The sequence below is a fragment of the Bos indicus genome, chromosome 27, assembly GCF_029378745.1.
Source record: "Bos indicus isolate NIAB-ARS_2022 breed Sahiwal x Tharparkar chromosome 27, NIAB-ARS_B.indTharparkar_mat_pri_1.0, whole genome shotgun sequence".
NCBI lineage: Eukaryota > Metazoa > Chordata > Mammalia > Artiodactyla > Bovidae > Bos > Bos indicus.
The window spans coordinates 25991054-26017535 of record NC_091786.1 but is presented as its reverse complement, the minus strand read 5'-3'; the positions used below and the strand labels follow the sequence as shown (position 1 = coordinate 26017535).

Here is a 26482-nt window from a genome sequence, read left to right as displayed (position 1 = left end):
CAGCCTGCCAATGCAGGAAACACAAGAAACTGGGGTTCAATCCCCGTGTCAGGAAGATCCCCTGAAGAAGGAAAGGCACTTCACTCCAGTATTCTTGCCTGGAAAATTCCATGGAGCCTGGCAGGCTACAATCCATGGGGTCACAAAGAGTCAGACATGACTTAGTGCACGCACACACACACACACACATACACGGACTCAGATATGTGGAGGAAACAGATGGGAAACAAGTGAAGCATTGAAGGGTTGACAAATTCCAGCTCTTTGATTTTTGTCTTCCTGGGAGTGGTTGGGATAGAGGAATAATAGGCTTACGAGTAGGGGAAAGTTTGCAGTTTTTCATATTCTTCTTTGGATATTGACCAAAGGAAGGATGTGGGTTGGAGGTGTTCATTTTTTGTTTTGTACTCTGACCTTTTTCTCAGCCACTGCACACTTTCAAATATAGGGGCCTCTAATGGATAATTCTGCCATTATACATCAGTTCACTCAACAAATGCATATTCAATTCAGTTCAGTCGCTCAGTCATGTCTGACTCTTTGCAACCCCATGGACTGCAACACGCCAGGCTTCCCTGTCCATCACCAACTCCCGGAGCTTACTCAAACTCATGTCCATGAAGTTGGTGATCCCATCCAACTATCTCATCCTCTGTTGTCCCCTTTTCCTCCCACCTTCAGTCTTTCCCAGCATCAGGCATATTAGTACCTACCAAATCAGGCTTGAAAGGAAGTTCATACCAAAATAACCGAGCAAATGAATTTCCACTAGAGAAGTGCTCTATGCCTTTCTCCAGATCTAGAGTTCCCATAGTTGGCACGCCTGAGGGTTGGACTAGCCAAGCAAATTAACACAGGCCTGGAGATGAAATCAGAGACTCAGACAGGTAAGGATTCACACAATAAATAGGCAATCCTATGGGCAATAGACAAGACTTAGGTGCAATATCTTGCAAGGAATTTGTAAAAACCCAGCTCATTCATCTTTAAAATCACTTATTTATTTTTATTTTTGACCACACTAGGTCTTCTTTGCTGCACACGGGCTTTCTCTAGTTGTGGCGTGTGGGCTTCTCATCGTGGTGGCTTCTCTTGCTGTGACGCACAGGCTTCAGGGCGTGTGGGCTTCGGGAGTTGCAGCTCTTGGGCTCTAGAGCTCAGGCTAAGTAGTTGTGGCACGTGGGCTTAGTCGCTCCGTGGTATGTGGGCTTCTTCCTGGGCCAGGGATCGAATCCATGTCCCCTGCATTGGCAGGCAAAGTCTTATTCACTGCGCCACCAGAGAAGTCCCATTTTTCCTTTATTCATCAAGCATGTATTGAACACCTACTGCGTGCCGGGCACTTCCCAGGCACTGGGGACACAGGGGTGAATTGCGTGCAGCCCTGCCTCCCAGTTGCTCCCTGTGCACGGAGGAGCAGGTGTGCACTGTTGCCCCCTGCACAGCTGGTGAGGAGATATGAGAGGGACCGGAAGCCAGCTCACAGCCTCCCAGAATGCTGGGACTTCTGCGGCAGAGAAGTCCCACTCCGTTCCCCTGTCCTTTCTGAGCACAGTGAAAATTCCCAGGATGGCTGCTGTTACCTCTTTATTTAAGAAGGCTTCACATGCCTCCAGACCACTATCACTTCCTTGTGAAATAGAGCTTTCTTCCCCAAAGTTTGGCAAATCAAGCCTGTTATTGGGGAAGGAAGTCTATGACCAGAAAGGGCAAGAAATGCCTTCATTTACTGCCTCTGAACCCTCAAGCCCAGTCCAGAGAAACCTGATGCACATGCTCCAAGATAAACATCTCTTGAGGAGTCAGCTCGTCAGTGTTTCAATATTTATTTAGTAATCTTGCTATATTCATAACATTGTAGAGTAAATGCTGTATCCTCACACTTGGAAACTTTCAGTAGAGGTGGGGATATGAATCAATGTATTAAAATAGAAGTTTTTAAAAATCACACATTTAAATGGTACACTAGACGTGGGGAATGATGCATAAGAGGACAAAGATGTCCTGGGAAAGGTAAACAGAAAGGGTTCACCAGAGAAGATTTCTGAGAAGAGGTGTGCTTAGAACTGGATCTGGAAAGACCACAGTGTGTGTGGAGGCAGGCTGGCAGCTGACCTCCTCTGAGATTCCATTTCCTCATCCAGAGAATGGATATAATACACACAGCTCATAGGAGCTGTGGAAGGACGAAATTCAGTAGCAGTTTCCTGGGATGGTGCCCGGGTGTTTAGGAGGCATCAATGAATATCAGAGTCCCTTCCTTGTTTTATTTTATGCTACTACTCACATTTTTTTAATATTTAATAATAGATATTATCTATTCTTAAATAGGTAATATTTATATCTATATAATATAATATCTATATAATAATAGATATCATCTCATGGAAATGAAGTATAGTGACTTCTCACATTTTCTGTCTGGAGCAGGAATTACTTTCTAAAACAGCAGAATAATATAGTTAAATATTACAGATTTAAAGGAAAATGCATGGAAGCAACCTAGATATCCACTGACAGATGAATGGGTAAAGAAGGTGTGGTACATATATACAGTGGAATATTACTCAGCGGTAAAAAGGAACAAATTTGAGTTAGTTGAACTGAGGTGAACGAACCTGGAGCCTGTTATACAGAGTGAAGTAATTCGGAAAGAGGATAACAAAAATGGAATCTAGACAAATGGTACTGATGTACCTATTTGCAGGGAAGGAATAGAGACACAGACATAGAGAAGGTACTTGTGGACACGAGAGGAGAAGCAGAGGGTGGGGCGAATTGTGTAGCATTGACATATACAGACCACCATGTGTAAAATATAATAGGGATCTGGGAACCTGCTGTATATCACAGCATGCTCAGCTTGGTGTTCTGTAATAATGCTGGACCTCATCGGGATAAGAAACTCAAGTACTACATCCCGGAAGTTGTTTACACTGGTATCTACCCACCTTATGCAGGAGGAAGAGGATTCCTCTACTCCGGCCACCTGGCCATGTAACTGACCGGTTCCTTCTCTACCCCATCCATGATGTTTATACTGGAATGTGCCTTCAGAAACATGGCCTCACTCCAGAGAGATACAAAGGCTTCAGGACATTTGATATAGAAGAGAAAAGCAGGAGTAACATTTGTTCCTATGTAGATTTGATGTTGGTACATAGTAGAGAACCTCAAGAGATGATTGATATTTGGTCTCGGTTGCAGAGTGCTCATTTAAAATGCTGAATTATGTGCAAACTACATTTTACATAGAAATATATCTCAAATAGTTCCCATTTGTGCTCTCGTCCATTAGAGGTCATTTCTATGTAAAACCATCAAAATTGCCTTTATAGGTCATGTCCATTTGATGGCCTCTAAACCCTTCAGTTCAGATGGTAAAGCGTCTGCCTGCAATGCGGGAGACCTGGGTTCGATCCCTGGGTCAGAAAGATCCCCTGGAGAAGGAAATGGCAAGCCATTCCAGTATTCTTGCCTGGAGAATCCCATGCATGGAGGAGCCTGGGGGGCTACAGTCCACGGGGTCGCAGAGTCGGACACGACTGAGCAACTTCACTCACTCACTCGCTCAATGACCTAGAGAGGTGGGATGGGGAAGTGGTGAGAGGGAGGATCAAGAGGGATGGGGTATATACATACTTATGGCTGATTCACATTGTTGTACTGCAGAAACCAGCACAACATTATGAACAATTACCCTCCAACTACAAAGTTTAAACAAAATATAATGAAAGAGGCCCAAGAAAGGTCCCTGACCCTTCACCATGTGAGGATATGAGGAGACATTGGCAGTCTGCAACCTGAAAAAAAGCCTTCACTAGAACCCTACCATGCTGGCACCCTGACCTCCAACTTCCAGCCTCCAGATCATAAGAATAAAGTTCTGATGTTTATAAGCCAAAAACAAATAAATAAATGAAAATGCACAAAAAGTAATCATAAATCTATGTTAATAGGCACATTATATAATGGTTTAACATAACTATGAGTTTATATATTTATACATATAATAACAGCCCCATTGTATGTACCTATAACATATATACAGTTAACACATATTAATATTTATACAGCATATAAATAAATATATAAACACATTATATAAAGATTTAATTGGTGAGAAATAGCATCAAGGGGGCAGAGATAAAAAGGAATAATATTTTATTTGGCTTGTCCTAGTCTGAAGGAAGCAGTGGGTTGGTGGAGCTCACATCACAGCAGAATCTCAAATGAGTGATTTCCAGTCTCCCAGAAATGCTGTCTTAATCTCACGTTAAGCCCCCTTCAGTTGCTAGTTAGACTCACTTAGACTCAAGTAGATGCTGGATACGCAGTGCTGTGTTCACCAGCCAGTCACTTGCCTGAGGCGTGGTGAGAACTCTCCAAGGTATGAGAACGGTTGTTCTTGCCAAGCACAGCCATCATGGAGCCCCGCCACAGTCACTCCCTCAACCCAGAGAGTCTTTGCATCATGGGCTGGAGACCTGGAGCAGAGGAGGCTCTGCCTGGGGTGTCTCCCTAGCAGGGTGAGTGGTCACGGGCTTGCCCTGTCCAAAAACCCCACCTCTCCTCAGGCTCAGAGAGAAAAAGTCAGCCCGCTGTTCCAGAGCTCTGTGAGAAAAAAACACGCTAAGCCCTCAGGTTTATTCTGCAGCATGCACTGGGCCACACTAGCAATAGCCAGCAAAATACTTGGCTAAGAAGTGCTCTTCATTTGGAGCTAAACCTACTGCTGCAAGTTGTTACCATTGTGAGGCAGATCGGCTTCCAGAGAAACTCCACACATTCCAGCTCTTAATTCCTCTGAGAAAAATGTGGGCCTGAGCAAGCCACATAGCGGCTCTGAGTTCCAACTCTGGTTCTGAGATTTAGGTATTGGTATGTGTTGAATTACGTATCTGAAGAGATATATTGAAGTCCTAACCCCATTAGTCCCTCAGAATGTGACCTTGTTTGGAAACCAGGCTTTTACAGAGCTAATTGAATTAAACTGAGGTCATTAGGGTGAGCCCTAATCCAGTGTGACTGGTGTCCTTATGAAAAGGGGACATTTGGACAAAGAGAGGCATGCAGAGAGGGATGATGATATGAAGACAGTCGACCACCAGTCACAGGACACTCACATCTCCAGAGTGAGGAACAGCCAAAATGTCTCCTTCCGAGGGAGAGAGGCCCTTCGGACACCTTGATTTTGGGCTTCCAGCCTCCAGAACATGAAACAGTGGATTTTTACTGTCTTAAGCCATCCAGTTGGTGGTACTTCATGACATAAATATATGTATGTGCTGAGTCGCTCAGTCGTCTCTGACCCTTTGCGACCCCATGGACTGCAGCTTGCCAGGCTCCTCTGTCCATGGGATTCTCCAGGCAAGGATACTGGAGTGGGATGCCTTGCCCTCCTCCAGGGGATCTTCCCAACCCAGGGATCGAACCTGGGTCTCATGCATGGCAGGTGGATTCTTCACCAACTGAGCCACCAGGGAAGCCCAAATTTTTGTATAGTATTTCTCACTAAAAGAGACTAGAATTATTGGGAAGACCATTTCAGTCAGAACATCTAAGTTCTACCAAGGCAATTATGGGGTTGCAAAAACTGCAGAAAGGGAAAAGGAATCAGAGACACAGCGTGTTGGCAGCTGGTGCTGTTGGGCTGAAGGCGGCTGTGGGCACAGTTCAGCAGACAGAACTCTTTCTTCGGCCTCCCCAGGGTGTTCCCTGTCCGTGTGTCAACAGATAAATCTCAGTGTGTCGGCCATTTTGTTCCATAACATTTTCACTTGTCAGCAGCTCAGCTCATCCCCAGGTCTGGAGAGAGGCCCACGTGACATTCATGGGACACTGACCGCGCTGTCAGGGATGAGTGGCCAAGAGGAACATTTCTCTGTCCTGGGCTGGCTCCAGTCAAACTTGGCCATTTCTTGCTCGTCCCTGTTTAACGGTGCTGTGGGAAAAGGCAAAGGGTGATGATTTCTGAGTTACCTTCCTGGAACTAGGAGGAGCACCTAAAAAAAAAAACACACAAAAAAACAGGAAAAGTGAATTCCAGTGAAGTTGCTGCAAGTCGGGGGCTGTGCTGGCTGAAATGACAAGCCATTATCTGAGTAGGGGCAAGCAGCATGAGTCACCACAGGCAGGTAAGCTGGCTGACCGTTCTATCTGGAATTCTAGCCGCACCTTTGCAATTGCAGTCCTATGAAGTCGAGAGTCTGTTGAGTCAAGAAAAATCTGCAAAAAAAAAACCAGACTCTTCAAAGAATATGATATCTTGTATAAACAATCACTATACCTCCCGGGGTGGCGGGGGGGGAAATACACCCTCACCTGTGGGCCAAGTCGCTTCAGTCATGTTGGACCCTGAGACCTCATGGGCTATAGCCTGCTGGGCTTCTCTGTCCATGGGATTCTCCAGGCAAGAATACTGGAATGGGTTGCCACGCCCTCCTCCAGGGGATCTTCCTGACCTGGGGATAGAGCCTGTGTCTCTTATGTCTCCTGCATTGGTAGGTGGGTTCTTTACTGCTAGTACCACCTAGGAAGCCTTAAAGTTACTTTTGATGATAAGAATAATGTCAAATCACACTAGAGCAAATTAAAAAATTAAAACAAAATAGAAACAAAATCACCCATAATTTCATGACACTAATACAACTTCTCAGGTCTCAAAACATAAGGGAATTGTTAAGTAAAATATAGTATATTCATATGGTTGGATGTTATGCATCTAAATGAAAATTACAACAAATTTTACCTAAATATTTAGCAAAACTGTTTACCTAAGGAAATCATAATATTAAATTCTGTGTATAGTACGATCTGGAAAAGGAATGCTCAGAAGGAAATACACCAAAATATTGTGGGTCAGTTTTACTTTCTTCTTAATAGGCTTTGCACTTTCTAAATGCTTTTTAGTTTTCGGAAGTTACTATCAACCCAGAATTGGGTAAACGTTCAGTTTTACTTCCTTCTTATTTTTCTACCATCTAATTATTTACTTGTTTAATTCAGCTGAAATTTTTTCAAGAATGCCATGACCCTCCCCTAGCTTTTTTTTTTTTTTTCCTCCCCTAGCTTTTTAAAAAGTTGTCAACAGATAACCAAAGGATGTTAAAATGAGAAGAGGTTTTTGGAAATCAACTATTTAGAGGTGGAAACCGAAACCAAAACTGCTTACCATCAGTTCACATAGCCAGTGGCAGGGCTGGGACAGCAGGATTTCTAGAACATCTATCTCAGAGCTTCATCCTCAGTGTTAGCTGTTCAACATGGCCCTGTGCCCAAGTTAATGTGCACAAGAGTATGTTCAACAGAGATTTAGAAATTGCTACAAAAGACATATACATGACATTGACACCCATTGCTTGCACTCTGTTAATTCAATTTCTGTTTTATTTTTCCCTGTCCTCTGGGATCTACCCTCAGGTACCAAGTTAGTGCTTATTCCTGGCCCTGTGAACTGTTCAATCATCACCCAGCAGTAGCTTTCTTGATCACAGATGATTGTCTACAATGAGTTCTTGTAGGATTGACCCAGATACCCATGAGAGTCCCTGAGACACATTTGGAGGACCCACAGGGTCAAAATGAATTTCATAATACGAAGACATTGTTTGCTTTTGCACTCTTATTCTCGCATCAGTTTCCAGTGTTGTTTGCCAGAGGCTGCTGAATAATGTGCAGATTGAAACAGGCTGAACACAGGAGAAGGTATGAGACTCCAGCTGTCTTCTGTTAAGCCAGGTAGAAAAGAGATTTGCCCAAAGTAGAGCAATGCCACTCTTCTCACTACATTTTTTAAAAAGAAAATATAGCTATTTTCATAAGATGTAGTAATTTGAAATGTTATTATATGTTATTGAACAGTGTTTGCTATTTCATTTCTAATGTCATATCAATCGATATAGATCCCACATCAACAAAACTTCCCTTTGAAGCATGTCAAGGAGTCCTGAGATCCTGAAAAAAGAGAAGAACTGCTACTCTGCTATCCCCCCTGAGGGACCCAGGTGCCACATAGCCATGTCCCCTGACTCTTGCTGCTGCTTCAGAACTGAAAGCCCTTGAGCATCTGATGCCTGGCAGAATGGACGGTGTGGAAGGAACTTTCTGGATCATGAGGTTGAGGTCTCTAGTGGAAGATCTCACTGTGACTTCCTTCTGGGTCTCAAGTAGCAAGATGTTGAGGGGACATTCAGGGAAGGAGAGAGGGCTCCGTTAGAATGGGCTCTGGTTCCCTGGCAGGTGGGGACTGGGGGAAGAAACAAGGGAGGGGGAAGAATGAGAATTAAGAGAAGAAGGCTAGAGAGTAGTGAGCTGCCCTGTGCGTTTCACTCTGCTTTCAGACCTAAAATATCCTCAGTCAACCATAACCCGTTTATCTTTAGTACCGATATCTGATGCAACAGAATTTAAAAGAAGACTTCACAGCCCACGGAAGAATCTCTCCGAAGCATGAAATTCTTTAATTTAGAACAGAGCATGCCATTAGACTCTTACAGATAAAAGGTCTGAATGCAAATTCTTATGGACTGTTTATGCACTGGCTGAGGGGCAAGATGCTTAAGCTTGGCTGTGCATTAGAATCACCCAGGTTGCTTGGAAAAATCCACATGCCAGGGCCCCAGGGGCAGAGCCGAACGTCAGGATATCTTAATCTCTCCAGAAGATTCCAAGGTACAGCCAAGTTTGAGGACCATGGAACTAGGGAGGTAGAAATCAAGAACACAGTCAAGTGAAATGGATGGGGATGTTAGTGCCCAAAGGAAAGGGGGGGATGTGAGGAGCCCAGAGAAACAGCATCTCCTTCACACCCTAGCTCCAGGCCTGAGCGGGTCTTCTTCCCCGGTACCTCCCGTTTGGAGAGGCTGGAGGTTGGTTTTCCGCATTCTTTCTCCTTCCAGCCAGGCCTTTACCCAGCTGGTCTCCAGAAAGCTCAGCCCTTGGACAAGGAAAGGAGAGAAAGCTTGGCAATTTTCTCTCCAGCTCTTCAAATCAACAATTTTGGTCACAGATCAGGCTGCTGAATCTTTTCACATCTGAAACTCAGACTTTGACGTGCTTGTTTTTCTCCCCCGGTCTGACTCACAGGGTGAGTCATAGCGAACCTTGTTAATCTCCACTGGACCAGGGGAAGCAAGGGCAGAGGGGGCAGGCTTCCTCTCCCCGCGAGGGCTGGGCTGAGGCTGAATTCTGAGCTAGCGTCTCAGCTCCCATCCCAGCTCAGCCCCCTGCCTCCGAGATTATTCTTGGAGCCCTGCCTCCGTTTCTGGCAGAAGTGATAGTTAGGGATCAGTAAGCCCAAGGCTCCAGGGATCTGTGGTTGGGTTACCCACTGATTTCTCCCTGGCTTCTGTGTTCCCTGAGGTACCTGAAAAAAACCATAACACTCAAAACTTTCAGGCTGAAGGAAGCTTTGGGGTGAAGAGGGTGGTCTGATAAGATAAGTATCTTAGCAGCACAGAATGCCAGGAAGACTTCTTGAAATCAAGAGAAATGCAGCTCTCTCTCTGCTAAGACAGTTATCAGAGATGTTTATATTTATTCCTGTTTCCTGGAATGTTAGAAGGGAATGTGACATTCTCTCCTTCTGATGCTGCCCACATATCTTCCCGGCCGTCCGCGGTTGCCCAGGCTCTGATGACTCTCGTCCATGGACGGATTTAGACTGGGGCCCAGAGGGGCGAGGTGATGGAGAGGGTGCTGCACCCCGGCCTGGGTGGCACCCGCCCCATGTATGGGGGTCTGACAAGGGGGGAGGGGGAGCAATTCACAAATCACCCACCCATTCTTTCCACAACCATCTACTGGGGAAGTGAGATAGGCACAAGGGAAGACTTGGGGCGAAACCAGCTTCCCGTCCCTATGGGAGCTCACAGCTGAGCAGAGGGGCAAAACAGTCACAGGGCAGTGTGGAGAGAGCACCCAGGGATACCCCAGGGTGCTATGGGTGCGGAACGGAGTGGGTTAGTGCAAACTGTCTCGAGGTGCGGAGGGCTCCTGGGAGACTGAGCTGCTGGGGGGTAGGGGCGCTGGGGAATCCAGAAGATGGGGATCGGAGAAGCCAGTAATCACAAATGTCTGTGATGTTGACCCTCCTGACCCCAAAAGATAGAGTAGGGTAAAGTCTAAAGGAGTGACCTTGTCACTAGGCTGGTCCCTGAGTGATGTGACTCAGACTCTGGAAGCTTCTCTTTCTCCTGCCCCTGCTCGCTGGGCGCTGGGGAGGCTCTCACCCACCTGGACCCCTGGGCACAGCTGCTGCTGCTTCACCTGGTGCCACTCTTCGGCCTGGCTCCCGGGTCCACTCTGGACGCCCCATTCCTGCCTGTCCCACTGAGTGGCTCCAAGGTCACTTTGCCGTTGGATGATGACTCAGAAAGGCTTTTACTCTTTTTTCAGCAAAGGAGTTCCTAGTGTATTTGCTCATTCTCAGTCACTAAGTCACATCCAACTCTTCACAACCCCGTGAACTGTAGCCCACCAGGCTCCTCTGTCCATGGGCTTCCCAGGAAAAACACTGGACTGGGTTGCCGTTTCCTTCTCCAGGGGATCTTCCCGACCCAGGGATCGAACTCACATCTCCTGCCTTGGCACTTGGCGTGCACACTCCCATTTTCCCAAAACAATATCATGAATTATGGCTACATCAATGCCCAGGCATTGCATTATTATGATTTTATGAAACTTCTCAGATGGGCCATTTAATACTTTACAATTGCCTTTGCTTTCTTGTTCAACTATTAATACGATGTTCCTAGAGTTAATAATTTTTCATATTATTCTTTTCTTGCCCAGTTTCCTATGTCTGTATCTCAAATGTATCCCTGTACTCTGCCAGAAAGTACAGATCTCCTTTCAAGACACCCAAACATATCCACCATAAGTTTCATTTTTTTCCCTTGGAGACATCCTTCCAGAGCCCCAATCTGCCTGCTGGATTTGTTGCTTCTTAAGGATGCTGCCCCATTATTGTCAGTATTACAGTGTGGGCATGTTTGGAGGACACTGTTCTGCCTACTGGGGCTTCCCAGGTCTCACTGTGGTAAAGAATATGCCTGCCAGTGCAGGAGACATAAGAGATGCATGTTCAATTCCTGGGTCAGGAAGATTCTCTGAACAAGGGCATGGCAACCCACTCTAGTATTCTTGCCTGGAGAATCCTATGGATGGAGGAGCCTGATGGGCTACAGTTCATGGAGTCACAGAGTAGGACACGACTGAAGTGACTTAGCATGTTCTGCCCACCGCAATAAAATCTGTTCCACTCCAGAGAGACTGAAACGGTAAGTCAACCAGCCCTGCCCTCACCCCATCCCCCTCTCTTTGCCAACCAACAGCTTCTTGAATGTGTAGCTGTAAAAATGCAGTCTCACAACCTTGTCTTCCGAATCACAAAAAGTACTTCATCTCTCTTTTCAGGAGTCAGAAATCTGTGTTCCCATTTTACAAAGAGAAGAACCAAAGCCTAGAGAATATTACCATTTTGTGTAAAATCCCAGAAGGCAAAGTGCAGTCTCATTTCTAGGGCTGGTGTCTGTCTTCTACATGTGAAAAAGTGAAAGTGAAAGTTGCTCAGTCATGTCTGACTCTTTGTGACCCCCTGGACTATACAGTCCATGGAATTCTCCAGGTCAGAATCCTGGAGTGGGTAATCTTTCCCTTCTCCAGGGGATCTTCCCAACCCAGGGATCGAATCCAGGTCTCCCACATTGCAGGCAGATTCTTTCCCAGCTGAGCCACAAGGGAAGCCCAAGAATACTGGAGTGGGTAGCCTATCCCTTGTCCAGGGGATCTTTCCTACCCAGGAATTGAATAGGGGTCTCCTGCATTGCAGGTGGATTCTCTACCAACTGAGCTACCAGGGAAGCTCATGTGTCCATGTGACATCTGTGCAATTTGTTCCAGTTGATCCTGGATAATGTGACAGACGAGGTGAGAGACTAGATAATGTATTTCCACTAGATCTCTCCTCAGAGAAAAGTTCCACCTCAGCTTGCTCTCGGCATGGCACAGATGGTCATTCTCCACTCAGGTTTACTTCTACAATTTCCTTTTTATGGGCATTTTACTCCTCAGTGAGAGAATCAGGTGGTCAGATGACTTTTACAGCCATGCATGATGGAAGCCCATGACAACATTTCCATGACTCCCACCCACCTCCTCTTGCCCAGGCTGTGACAACCGCACTCCCAACACCCTCCCAAGGAGCCTGTGGAGGCTGGGTCGGAGCTGGTTAAGAATCAGCAGAAACAGCCCTCTTCCCTTTATTCTCAGAACTCTGGTGTCCTATTTCTATCTAATCTGGTGTGCATGCTCTGTCGTGTCCAACTCTGCGACCCCGTGGATTGTAGTCCACCAGGTCCCTCTGTCCATGGAATTTTCCAGGAAACAATACTGCAGTGAATTGCCATTTCCTCCTCCAGAGGATCTTCCTGACCCAGGGATCAAACCCACATCTCTTGAGTCTCTTGCATTGGCAGGCGGACTCTTTACCACTGGTGCCACCTGGAAAGCCACTTATAAACACATTTCAGACCTTTTGGTTTCTCTCGGTTCTTCTGAAGTTCAAGTTCACATTCAAGATTGCTACTATCAGTCCTTCTCTGTTCGTGGTCAGGTCGCCAGCTTTGGCAAAATAGAAATACTGTCAACGCTGCCTCCACTAGCTTCATCACATGTTATAGAATGAAGCGTAAGTGCCAATAAGCTCAACATCTGTATTGAGAAGTCAGAACTCTGGGGTTGAGGGGAGGACGTGTGGAATGAAACTGCTTGGAAGGAGAGAACAGGGGTAATGGAGGGACTGGGGGGCACTGACCAGGCAGGAAGAGAGGTTGCTGTGAGATAGCTCAGCGCAGGCAGTAAGAAGCCACACTCAGAACCTTGAGCATGCAGACGTTTGAAAAGTAACAGCAGAGGAGATTTGAATGCTCACTGCCTTTTGTGTGTCTGTGTGTGTGTGTGTGTGCCCATGTGTGCCTGTGTTCTATTCGACACAACTCTGAGAGTCAGAGCAAAACAATAGGAGACTGTGCTACTGAGTCCCACCCTGGTTCAGTTCAGTTCAATCACTCAGTCGTGTCCAACTCTGTGACCCCGTTAATTGCAGCACGCCAGGCCTCCCTGTCCATCACCAACTCCCGGAGTTCACTCAAACTCATGTCCATCGAGTGCGTGATGCCATCCATCCATCTCATCCTCTGTCGTCCCTTCTCCTCCTGCCCCCAATCCCTCCCAGCATCAGAGTCTTTTCCAATGAGTCAACTCTTTGCATGAGGTAGCCAAAGTACTGGAGTTTCAGCTTCAGCATCATTCCTTCCAAAGAAATCCCAGGGCTAATCTCCTTTAGAATGGACTGGTTGGATCTCCTTGCAGTCCAAGGGACTTCTCCTCAAGAGTCTTCTCCAACACCACAGTTCAAAAGCATCAATTCTTTGGCGCTCAGCTTTCTTCATAGTCCAACTCTCACATCCGTACGTGACCACTGGAAAAACCATAGCCTTGGCTAGACAGACTTTTGTTGGCAAAGTAATATCTCTGCTTTTTAATATGCTATCTAGGTTGGTCATAACTTTTCTTCCAAGGAGTAAGCGTCTTTTAATTTCATGGCTGCAATCACCATCTGCCGTGATTTTGGAGCCCCTCCAAAATAAATTCTGATACTGTTTCCCCATCTATTTCCCATGAAGTGATGGGACCAGATGCCATACCCAGAGTAAAAGAATAGAGCAGTCAACCCTTTACATCCACGGGTTTCGCATCTGTGGATTCAACCTACTGTGGATCCAAACCCTCGGATGGGTAACCGGAGGACACCAAGGGCCAGGTGCACTGTACCTAATTATATAAGGGACTTGAGCACCCCCAGAGTTTGGTATTCACCTCGGATGGGAGTTGGGACCAACCCTCCCCAGACACTGAAAGACAACTGTAAAAGCTGGTGTGCTGCCTCCCACTTCAGAGGCAGCCGCTGTGATCACCATATTATCTGCATAGCCAACCTCTCAAGCCACAGGAGTTTACTGTAAGGAATTGTAACTTAGTAAAATATGCACTTCAAAGCCAGAGGAAAGTGGGTCTTTTCCCAGCTTAACCCCAGACCATCCCCACCCAACCATTGGCCTGCCTCTCCCTCCTCCTTCTAAATATTCAAATACTTAAGGAAACCTCCATTTCTGCCCCATCCTAGGTCAGATCCCCCATTCTCTGCTCCTTAGTACCCTGCCCTGTTCCTTTGTGCACTTTGCGCAATTATACTTAGATAAGTAATTGCAATTAGTTCTTAAATTTGCCTCCCTCTTCTCACCACTTTATGCCTGTTGTCTTGATGTTATGTAATTGTCAAATGAGTGAATTGACATTTCACAACTACAAGTCTCTATATCATGTAACAACAAAAATCCAGTTCAGTGAGATGTCAAGGGTAAATTTTCCTTTTTCCCTAAGATCAGATTGTTTCCTTTGTATGTCTGTTTTCAAATCTAAAAGCCCAAATGACAAAGCTAACCAGAGGCTGTGCATTTAAAAGGGTGGCTGGGACGTTTCTGGACACATAAGGTAGGTAAGTCACTTCAGTCGTGTCCAACTCTGTCCAACCCCATAGACGGCAGCCCAAAAGGCTCCCCCGTCCCTGGGATTCTCCAGGCAAGAACACTGGAGTGGGTTGCCATTTCCTTCTCCAATGCGTGAAAGTGAAGTCGCTCAATCATGTCCGACTCTTAGCGACCCCATGGAGTGCAGCTTACCAGGCTCCTCCATCCACGGGATTTTCCAGGCAAGAGTACTGGAGTGGGGTGCCATCGATGCCCTTAATGTATATGACGACATTTGGTGACCGCGATGACTAAGCTGCTCTTCAGTGCTCATTGAGATAGTTATAGATTTCTATTTAGAGTAAATTTAGCTGTAATGACAGCAGCAGTCAGCACCATAACAGCCAAGTCTTAAGAAGCAGCTTTCATCCAGAGAACCACAGGCTCCCATTTAGCCTGCTCGGCCTGCTTCTGTCAGACTGCTCAGGTGGAGCCTAACAGACCTCCCAGCACCTTCCGGTCCTGCCTTTATTCGAACCCTCACTGACATCTCCAGTCTACATCATCACGCTTTATCTGAACTCCCCTAGCCCCTCTGTGCTTAACGACATGATCAAACATTCGTCTACTTGTCTAACAAATACGTCTTGTACAGCATCTAAAATGTACCAGACTCTGTGCTGAGCATTTGCAAATATGTTGAACTACATGTGTGTTACGTTAGTCACTCAGTCATGATCGGCTCTTTGTGACTGTAGCCCACCAGGCTCCTCTGTCCATGGAGTTCTCCAGGCAAGAATACTGGAACAGGTGGCCATTTCCTTCTCCAGGGGATCTTCCTGACCCAGGCATAGAACCCAGGTCTCCTGCATTGCAGGCAAATTCCTTACTGTCTGAGCCCCCAGGGAAGTTCTAATGAAATACATGGTTCCCTATTATTTCACAGGTACACGTTTCATGGAGGGTATGAGGGTGAAATTGAGGGCTAGGTTGTATGTAGTTTAACCCCCAGAAGACTCAGAACGGTGTTCAGTAATAGAGTTAATAGATGATGTTATCTTTGTTTCATGACTAATGAATTTAGCACACGGCAGAGAGGGCTGACTAATCCAAACTGAAAGGGAACTGATGTGAAATAAACCAGAGCAGAGAACCATGACAAGGAAGAGGATAGGCAGACGCTGACAAACAGAGACGCTCTTACGGAGGGCTAAAGCTGGAAGACCCTAGCCTTTGGAGTCCACACTGCATCGTGCGTTCCCCAGTCACTTCCAAAGAGGACATTTGGACTGCGGCTTTTGTGTGACACTGCTGAGCGAGGTGGAGAGGTGCACAAGAGAATGCATTCCAGAAAGCACTGGGAGACAGAAAAACAAAAGGAGAGGAACTGGAGGAATTCCGTGTGTGGGAGGTGTGGGCACAGAGTCAGGCAGCGCTGGCTTACTAGCATCACGAACACGAAATCCGAGTGGGCACAGGAGTTTCAGGTTGTTCGAAATGCACTGAATATTCAATGAACATCCCCTGCTTCGTGAGTCTTGCCAAAATACATCCTATTCTCTCTGACTTGCCTTTATGAGCCTCTATCCATTCCTTGCTTCCTGAAACGAGCCCACTTATGACCCAGGTCAAAATTGGGATTGTCCTCCCCCCAGGCAACCTGGCACCTCTGCTCCGGTGTCCAGCCTACTTTTTCATTAAAGCAAGATCTTAAGAATGGTGAGGATTTTAAATTCTCACTACAGTGGAACCACTGACTGTTTTACTGCAGTGCCAGAAAGAGCTGAGCATTTGATGTTGACCTCCGGAAAATATCATTACATCTCTACGTTTTAGAGGCTTTTTCACTTCCTGTTTAACTTAAAATAATGTTCTTTCTCACACTCAGTGAATCCCTTCCAGGGCCACGGGATAAGCCAGGTCACACAGTGATCAGAGCAAAGACCCAAGGCAAAGCACCGCGATGGTGAAATCCATCCATGGTGGGTGGATTCCCAAGACTGGAGGAAGTGGGGAGAAGGAGGGGAAAGGGGACATTTTTCTGTATCTGAGGCAAAAGAAATCTCTTTAAATTTCGAATAGTAATCAGTTAAAGAGGCAGATACCTACAGCTCTAGGATTACAACTGACAACTCTCTCCTTAAAGTTGAAAGCAAGAGCAGATGGAGAAACAGAGTTCTTAGCATTTGGTCTGTGCTCAGCCCTTATAGAAGAAAGAGCCCATTCTAGCATGAAGAGACATGGGGAGAGTGCTGGGAGGCAAAGAGGGAGAGGGTTGGAAGAGCAGGATAAAGACATTTAAATAGGACACACACAGAACTAGCCAGGGAGGTTTACTGTAGTCCTGCCTGGGTTAGAGTTTGCCATTTTCTTAGTAAGGAGTAAATGGAGGTTAGTGAGTGGTTATCTGTTATTTACCATGAATATGGTGATTTGCATCATAAATGCGCAGCAGATTGTATAGGACCTCAGTTTCCTTCTCTGTGAACTTTCTTGTCATCACTGTTGTTGTTTTAGTCACTAAGTCACGTCCAACTCTTTTGCAACCCCATGGACTGCAGCCCACCAGTCACCTCTGTCTGTGGGATTTTCCAAGACAGAATACTGGAGCAGGTTGCCATTTCCTTCTCCAGGGGATCTTCCTGACCCAGGGATTGAACCTGGGTCTCCTGAATTGGCAGGTGAGTTCTTTACCACTGAGCCACCAGGGAAGCCCAATTAGATTTTTTTACCCTCCCCTAAAATGACTTCAGTTTTAACTGGATTCACCAGGTATGTTGATAATAGAAGCAAAGCCCCAGAATTAAGGCTATAGCTTATTCTCCTTTGATGTTTATCACTGAAATGATCCTACTCTGTGCGACATTCTGGATATCCTGGACATCAGTCATGTTCATTGAGCATCACGCTTTGACCTCTAGCTTCAGGCAGGAAGACGAGCTAAGGCAGTGGCTGGAAAGATGTCGCCCAAGGATGGCACATAAGTGATACCCACGCTGCCTGGCCCCCCTCCTTACTCAGAGCAGACATTGCTCATCCATTAGGCACTCCTTGTCGAGTCACTGTCTCACGATTATTTTCAACATCGCCACAAGGAAGCCACTATAAATCAATTGATGTTGGTAGATGAGAGAAAAGAACATACTTGCCACCCAGTCCTATCTTTGTTGTTTTCCAAAGATAGTCATAAAAATCATGTTCAGCGAAAAGTGTCAGAATTTATCCTGAATATATCCTTCAGAGTAAGAGTTCAAAATCTTAATATTATCTAGACACCCAGATATGAATGAACCAATTATACTGACAGAATTGAAACAATACTCTAAGTATTAGTCATATGTGACTATTATATAACAGATACATGAAATATATATATATATATATACAGACATATAAAATATATATGTTAAAAGAAAACAAAGTCTGTGTTAGAAAGCTCTCCCAAGTATTAATAGATGCTCTCTAACCTGTGAAGACCTCAGTTCTGGCTGTCGTCTTGGATCTGGTATCCAGGGGGGCAAACCAGAGAGGCAGCCCCCAGTGCAATTTGCAAGATGTGTTCTGACGGTGCCAGCCGTTGCTGCAGCTGTGAGTCAGAAACCTCAGTGGGAAGGAGACGGTGCTAGTGGGCTGGTTAAGAGGCCTCCATCAGGGAGCATGCGTTGGCAGCTCGGCAGAGGGGAAGCTGGTTTGAGAGCCTGAAGATTCCCTGAGGGAACAAGAGAAAGGCTTGGAATACAGGTCAAGAGATCAAAGCACAGCAGAACCCTTCTCTCCACCTCCCTTGAGCACCATGGCAAACCAGAATTGTACTGTGGGCATGAACTGAGACTCCCACTGCTACTGTCCAAGTCCTCCAGAGAGTCGAGGTGGGAAAGAGTTCAAAGAACTCTCAAACATAACTTAAAACCCCAAGAGTCACACCGAGTAGCACCATAACATTCTAAAGCTGAAACTGCCTTTCCTGATCCAGCCCCCATCTGGCCTTCTCTTAGCACAGATGAGAAAACACAAGCCCAGGGAGGTCAAAAAGTTTAGCAAAATTAGACAACAGAACTAGGATGAGAACCCCAGAGACTTGAGCCTGGACCCTGGACTTCTCCTTTCTTCCAACCTTTCCATAGACAGCGGCCTTGAAAATCTATGATCGGGGGACTTCCCAGCTCAAGAGATCGTGACCAAGTTGCTGGGTCATTGAGTTGTCACCACGTTGAGGAATTGTCCTTTGAAGGAGGTCCTTCTTGGCAATGCCCTTTCAGCATTTCAGTGGATGTCCAGCATGAATCACGAATGTGCTCCCACAATGTGGCAGCTTCAGACTGAGAGTATGAAGACACAAATGGGTCAATGAGGAGAAAACGAATAGCCTGCTGACACTTCTGCTTCCTTGAATGAAGTATTAGGCCTGAATTATTACAGCAGGAAATGCTAAACTGCGGTGGAAAGAAAAGGTGTGATTACTCATGTCAGTGTTAAAATTGCCATTTTTCACAAAGGGATTAATCACCAGCCACAAAACCTGCTGAACTTGGTATAAAGTACTTTCCTCTTCCCCATGAATTTTCCCTCTTGGCAGTAGGATTATAATATGATTGTGTGGTCCCTTCCAGAAATTAAAAACAGATATTAAGGAAACTCTCGAGGATGCCTTCGGTCTGTTCTGGGTTGAGGAGGTTTCCTTGTCAAGACCGAGATCAGAGCATGGCAAGAGAGGTGCTTAGCCTGCAAAATCTAAGATGGAACTCCCTCTCTGGATCATGCGGGTTCAAGGTCAGCACCAAGAACGAATGCTTCCTCAGTTTTCTGGGAGCCTCCCTTGCCTCACTCTGGTCTTGTCCCCAGTCTTCATTTGCCGTGTGACTTCCAAGGATCCTAGATGTAGGTGGGAAGAGCAGGATGGGTTAGAGTCAGGACAGAGGGGACATTTCAAACAGAGAAACTTGGATGGGGTGATGCTGGGGAACCTAACACTCAAACAGCAAAGGTCCTCCTGCTTAGCAGTCCACACACAGGGGTGAAGGGACTTCTGATCTGCAACCGGAAGATGGGGCCCAGAAGGAATGATCTGCAAGGCAATGGGTCCCTTAAGCTGATGTTCTGAGTCTGAGATCTGGGTGAACAGTGATGAAGTAAGGGGAAGAACAGGTCTGGGTAGGAAGACATAGTGTTAGGAAGGCTGATCCAGCCACAAATAGAAAAATCTAAATCCCTAAAGCAGGAGCCCAGGCACTAGGAACTGACAATCAGAGAACCTTCGGCCTCCAGACTGACTCCAGATTCAGCCAGATGAGCTGTAGACATGGGTTTTCCAGGTGACTCAGTTGGTAAATAGTCTGCCCACAATGTGGGAGACCCAGGTTCAATTCTTGGGTTGAGAAGATTCCCCTGGAGAAGGAAATGACAACTCACTCCAGTATTCTTGCCTAGAGAATTCCATGGACAGAGGAGCCTGCTGGGCTACAGTCCATGGGGTCACAAGAATAGGACACGACTGAGTGGCTAACACTGCAGACATAGGTGGATGGAGAAGGTGATGAGCTGGGCAGACTGTGCATCTGATATTTCTCCTCCACAGTGGCTCCCTTGCTTTGCTTTGAAACAAAGTGCCTGCCTCAAAGACTGAAATCTTTGCTGACTGTTAAAAAGTACCATGTGTCAAGGAGTCTCTGTTGGGATAGCTTTATTGTAGAATCAAGAATTGAATTTTTGGTAAGAAGACACTAGAAAAGCGTTCTAGTTCAAAGATTTTTAACCTGGTGTTCATGAATGGGCTTCAGCGTGTCTACAAATCTCCTCAATTAACATGCAGAATTGTGTGGTTGTTTATTTTTATGGAGAGAACTCATCGCACTGTGAAATTGGGGTCATGGGGAACTTTAACCCTGAAACTATCCAGATTTCTCATTTAGGATGAGAACTTGACACACAGAGAAACTTGAGCTCTTTATCAAAGGCTTTGTTTGCATCCATGTACATCCAACTCATATTAGTCACTCAAGGAACATTTGTAGAGGGACTTCCCTGGAGGTCCAATGGTTAAGACTCCATGCACCCAATGCAGGGGGCATGGGTTTGATCCCTGGTTGAAGAATTAAGATCACGCATGCCATGCAGGATGGCAGAAAAAGAGAACATTTGTAGAGTGAATGGGTGAATAGATGGATGGTTGAATAAATGAATGAATGAAAGTTCTTTGCTCTTAGTCCACTTACACTTTCACCTCATCCTCATCACTCCCCATTGGTCTCTCCAGCTCTAACGGAGTATTGAATGTCAAGCAGGTGACCTCAGGAATGAAGGACAGATGTCTCCAAGAGAGCTCTGGCTGCTCATTCTGCCTTAGGGGACTATCGCCTGCCCTCCCCTCCTCCCAGTGCTCCCACTGGCTCTTTTCAACACAAGAGGAGCTGGGTGCCCCAGGTTAGTGAAACAGGCGCCTGGTCCTGCTCTCTCTGCTCAGCGAGAGGCTCCGACTCTGGGAATACTCTGCCTTGTTTGTTTTTCAAGAGAAAAAGAAGGGAGGTTAAATTCTCATGTTAGAAGGGAACATCTGTCTTCTGAATGTGAAAAGGTGAACGTGTTAGTCACTCAGTTGTGCTTGACTCTGTGGCCTCATGAACTGTAGCCCACCAGGCTTCTCTGTCCATGGAATTCTCCAGGCAGGAATATTGGAGTGGGTAGCCCGCCTCTTCTCCAGGGGCTGTTCCTGACCCAGGGATCCAACCCTGGTCTCTTGCATCGTAGGCGGACTCTTTACCGTCTGAGCCACCAGGGAAGCCCATCTATCTTCTAACACCTGGAAAATGGTTTATTGTCAAGCCATGATAATCATTTTTGATCAGGCATCTGCCCCTCCCACAGCTCCAGTTTCTACCAGGTAGCGGCAGTGAGAAGGGCCACAGTGACCAGCTGTGAGGTAAGGTGCTTTCATATTATCATTGGCTATTAACCGATGCTGTCTTCCTCCTTCCCTCCTTCCTTCCCTCCTTCCCTTCTTCTTTCCTTCCTCCTCCCCTTTCCTCTCTTCCTTCCCTCGCACATTTCTTTCCTTCTTATGGCCATCACATTAAGTGCTGGTGGTACAAGGTTGAATAAGATATGGTCCTGCCCTTACAAAAATCTACAATCTAGCTATGGGCAAGGTATAGAGGATCCCACAGAAAGGAGTTGTCCATTCTACTCAGAAGGTGAAGGAAGCCCAAGATGAAGTAAATAAGGACTGAGATGAAGTTGAAAAGACTGTTGCCAGGCAAACACAGGAAGTTGGCCTAGGTCCTAGTGCAGAGCCCAGAACATAAGACTCTTGGTTAACTCCCGTTGAATAAAGAATCTGTCATTTTCCCTCCTGTGATCGGTACAGTGTCTACCACTGATGTAAGGGCTTCCCAGGGGCCGGACCTTGCGCTGGTGCTTGGCCTGTGATACTGCCTGGACTTCTCACACAAACCCCACCTGGCAGGTGCCATCTGTTTTGTAGATGAAAGCACCAAAGTTCAAGGAGGTCATACAGTCTAGAACCTGGACCCAACCACATCTGACTCACCCAGAACCTGATCCCCAAACCCTTGTCTTTGGGTCCTCAGTGAATTGGGCCAGACACCTACTAAGGTCTCCAGGGCATATGCATCTGAGTCCCCATGTGAAGGATCCAACTGAAGGCAGATAAAGCTCATACTTGGGGCCCATGAGGCTAATACTCAGAGATTCCAGTGCCTGGGGTGGGTTCCAAAGTCCAGAGTCAGGACTGGAAGGGTAGAAAGTCTCTTTCTAACAATGAGATTCATTTTCATGTCCGTGGAGAATTTAACAGAGATATTTTCTTCCACCATAAGAGGGGATGACTTCAAACTGTTTGCAAAATGCACATTTTTAATGTGCTTTTATAGTACTTTGGAGTACTTTACATGGGTTCCCAAGCCTCTAAGAATTAAAAGGACACTCGTGCCTGGGGGACAGTTCTAGAGACTGATCCCTGGGTAAGTGTGTAATAATAATAATAAAAAAATACACAGAGAGCAACTGAAATTAAACCCAGAGGGATATCTTTTCATTCAATTTCGAATACCTAGAAAATGACTTGGCAGCTACAGAATAAAGAGAAAGAGCAGAAACCAAAGTCAATGCCAACTTACTTAAGTTTGGATTCTTTTCCCAAGGGAATACTTCTGAGGCTCTACAGATGGTCATGTCTGAGGCCCCCTTCTGCAGATGGAACGGTGAGGCTCAATAGAGTCATCTCAAGGTCAAAGCAAGGTCATACCAAGTGAGCCATGAGTGAGAAAGGAAAGAAGAGAAAGTATATCTGTGTCCTACAGCTACAGCCCTTGTGGGCCCCTAAACTGTGGCTAGAAATTTGCTGGCAGTAAGGAAGATGGGAGGAAGGGTGGAAGAGCAGCTCCCTGGCAACGCGACTCATTGCTTTGTGCAAAGGAAAATGAATCTATCAAGGAGAAGATCACATGCTGAGGTATATTGAGTCATTTATGGCTGTCATTCATCTCCAGGACTTGATCTGGTCAACTGGGGCCTCTTCCGCTGTACTTGGGACCCCCAGCCCTCAGACATATGGCTGTCCCTTGTGATCCTTTTAAGATTGAGTGGCACCAAGAAGATCATTAAATATCCTGGACTGAAGAGGAATCAGAACAATGAGAATGTGCTTAAAGAATGAATGGGCCATTAAATAGGGAAACAGGGGTAATAGGGTCAACATTACAATATACAATCCAAAGGGCAGAATTGTCTGGTACCTTCAGCCCTATCAGGAGAGAGGGATATGGCATCTGGGGGATGCTAATAGAGGTACTCACCAGAGATAGAGGACTGGAGTGTAGATATATTTTATAGGATTTTCTGTGATCTAGTTCTCCAAGTTCAATCTGATTCTATGGTCCCCAAATAACCTTCTTATAAATACTCCAGTTTCCAGACACCTTGATTCTAGGAATAGAATATGAGCATGTATTAATACACTGGGCTTCCCTGGTAGCTCAGCTGGTAAAGAATCCACCTGCAATGTAGGCGATCCCGGTTCGATTCCTGGGTTGGGAAGATGCACTAGAGAAGGGATAGGGTACCCACTCTAGGTACCTAGAACAAACCACTCATTTGTTCTCAGCTTCTACCCTCTCACATACAGTCATCAGCCCTGTGTGTACAGAAGCCATCCAATCCCTGGGGAAAATAATTACTCTGGTTATAAATAAATTGCTGGTGTACTTTTTTGTCCATGCAGGTGGTGTGTTATTGAGGGAGTGCCTTCCAGAGTCTGTGGACCTCATTGGTGAAGGCGGGTCCCAAAGTCCATTAATTCTCTCGGGTAGTAATCACCATCTTAGACACGTCTTGGCGTCCAGCCTTTCTTCACCAGATGATGCTCTTCCTCTGTCTATCCCAATGCTTCTCTAAGTCCGACATTCTCCTCAAAGGTACTGCTGTTGGCTGGTCTCTCTCCTGAGTTGATGCCTGGGGCCATGCAGATGGTGCAGGAAACAGGGCTAGTCCTGACTTTGTCTCTCACTTTCGCGTGGCTGTAAGACATTTTGCCTCTTATGGGCCTGTTTCCCTTCATTCCCCCACACCAGGGACTGCTACCTCTGAACCCTCCCACAGCCCAAATGACAGCAGGTAGGTCAGATGGTAAAGCATCTGCCTACAGTGCAGGAGACCCAAGTTTGATGCCTGGGTCGGGAAGATCTCCTGAAGAAGGGCCTGGCAACCCACCCCAGTATTCTTGCATGGAGAATTCCATGGACAGGAAAGCCTGGTGGACTACCGTCCAGGGGGGTCGCGAAGAGTCAGACACAACTGAGCAACTAACACTTTCATAGGAAAAGGATGTTCAAAAGCATCAAATGCTTTACAGATGTGATGGTGGCCCTAGTGATAAAGAACCCACCTATCAATGCGGGAGATGTAAGACACGTGAGTTCAGTTCCTGGCTTGGGAAGATCCGCTGAAGGAGGGCATGGCAACCCACTCCAGTACTTTTGCCCACTCCCATGGACAGAGGAGCCTGGAGGGCTACAGTCCATGGGGTCGCAAAGAGTCAAGCATGACTGAAGCAACTTAGCACACAACACACATACTTCTGTATTTGTGCCAGCTCACTTCCTAGACATGCTCCATATACAGTTATCAAAATCATAATTCTCTGCTCCAACCATTTGCCTTTTAATGGGCAGAACTCCAGGACAGATGGCCAGATGGCAAGAGATCTGAGGGTGACCTTATTTTGACCATCCTGGTGTTTTATTACCAAAAAAATTCAATTCACGTCTGTCAACAGATCAAGATCTTTTCCCTTAAATATAAGTCCATTTCCTCCTAAAAGAATATGGGAAATGACCAGGAAGGATTTAATTCACAAAGCATCTTCATTTACTTAAAGACAATCCTAATGACACCTTCATCTGTAAACAAACTAACAAACAAAAATTCCAATTATCTTGACTCCTGTATTTCCTAACTTTTATGTTGTGTTCCATGTATCCCTGTTTTTATTCGTTAGCTAAAAGTCTGAGCATCTGGAGCAGTTTTTCTTCAGTATCAATCAATGTAGTCTGAGAATCTCTGTTTTCTTACAGCTCTTCTATTAACAGACCATTGAACAACTGTTCTGGACTAAAGTTGTATATATTCACTCACCTAGAAATTCTCTTTAAATGTTATCTGCAGTGTCATTGTCTTCATTGTCATAGTAATAGGGTATTTATAATATAACTAAATAAATAAATTCCTAATATGGCTAAGATTCTAGGGGAGGAAACAAGAAACTCATCTTTCCCACCGACATTTTTTTTTTTTTTAGAAAATTCTAACGATTAATTTGCACACTGGATGCTGTGTGGTCCCAGCTTATACAAATCTTCCAGTTTATGTACCTACAGTGAAGTAGTGTTCACACAGGGGCTGGAGCTGCTAAGGAAAAAATGTGCTTATATAATAAAAATTGGCAGGAAAGCAAAATAATTCCCCACTCACAAATCATTTTTCTGAGTCCACTGTCTCTGTGCCATTCTGAAAAAAATCCGGAAGTCAAACTAGCCTTCGTTATTTTTAGTCCACCCAAAATTTTACTCACTTGGGGCATGTGAACATGGATCTATCTTTAGAACCATCAACCAAAATGCCTGGAATCACAGATTATTAGTGCCTGGGCAATTCTCGAGATGATTTTTTTTTTTTTAGCTTAGGAACCTCACTATGTAAAATTGAAGTGGAGTGGGGGACGTGAAGTCTCGTTTATTTGGGCTCCCCCTTTACCTGCTTCTTAGGGGCTACCATGTAGTACTAGGGCTCAAGAACCTCTGGAAAACCACTGATCTAAGGCAAAGCCATCATTTTGCAAATAAAGCAGCAGAGACCCACTGGAGTGAAGTGACTTACTTGGAAACCACCGCCCCTCCCCCGCCAGTTGCCGATGAAGCCAGGAGAGGAATTCAGGGCTCCTGACTTCCAGTTATGCATCTTCCCATCACCCAGCACAGAAGATACTGTTATAACAGAAATTACTGTTTTCTTTAGTATCAACCAGAAAAGTTCCGCTGAGAAACAGATGACTAGTTGGGGAAGTTTGCCTACTGGAGGCACGAGGAGATCCAATGACTTAATCGAAAATACACAGTGGCTTTTTTTGTTTGTTTGTTTTTTGAGAGGAGAGTGAAAAGTGCAAGGGGAAGCATACATTTATTTCCTATATGGTCTGCCGTGGCGTGCTTTACTGACGGATTCTTGCTCAGCTGAATTCTTGCCCTGTGTGACCTAGAGCAAGTCACTTAACTTCTCTGGGCCTTGCTCTTGTCTCTTTCAAGGACACAGCAGTGGCGCTGTGCAGGCCTTTGGACACACGGTGATCCGTTGTCTTTCCCAGATCAGCCCCATCCTACCTTCCTTCCTTGTCTCAGCATTTCATATAAAACTGCTGCTAAGGCACTTCAGTCGTGTCTGAT

General features: G+C 45.8%; 1 long non-coding RNA gene across 1 annotated transcript; it reads right to left on the bottom strand.

Moving 5' to 3' along the window:
- Positions 1 to 335: 335 nt before the first annotated feature.
- Positions 336 to 18309, bottom strand: LOC139180099 (uncharacterized). The gene is made up of 3 exons (XR_011564416.1): positions 17999 to 18309; positions 6325 to 6464; positions 336 to 6005 (listed from the first exon to the last, which is right to left on the bottom strand). It is a non-coding gene; the product is annotated as an uncharacterized lncRNA (long non-coding RNA).
- Positions 18310 to 26482: the final 8173 nt, after the last annotated feature.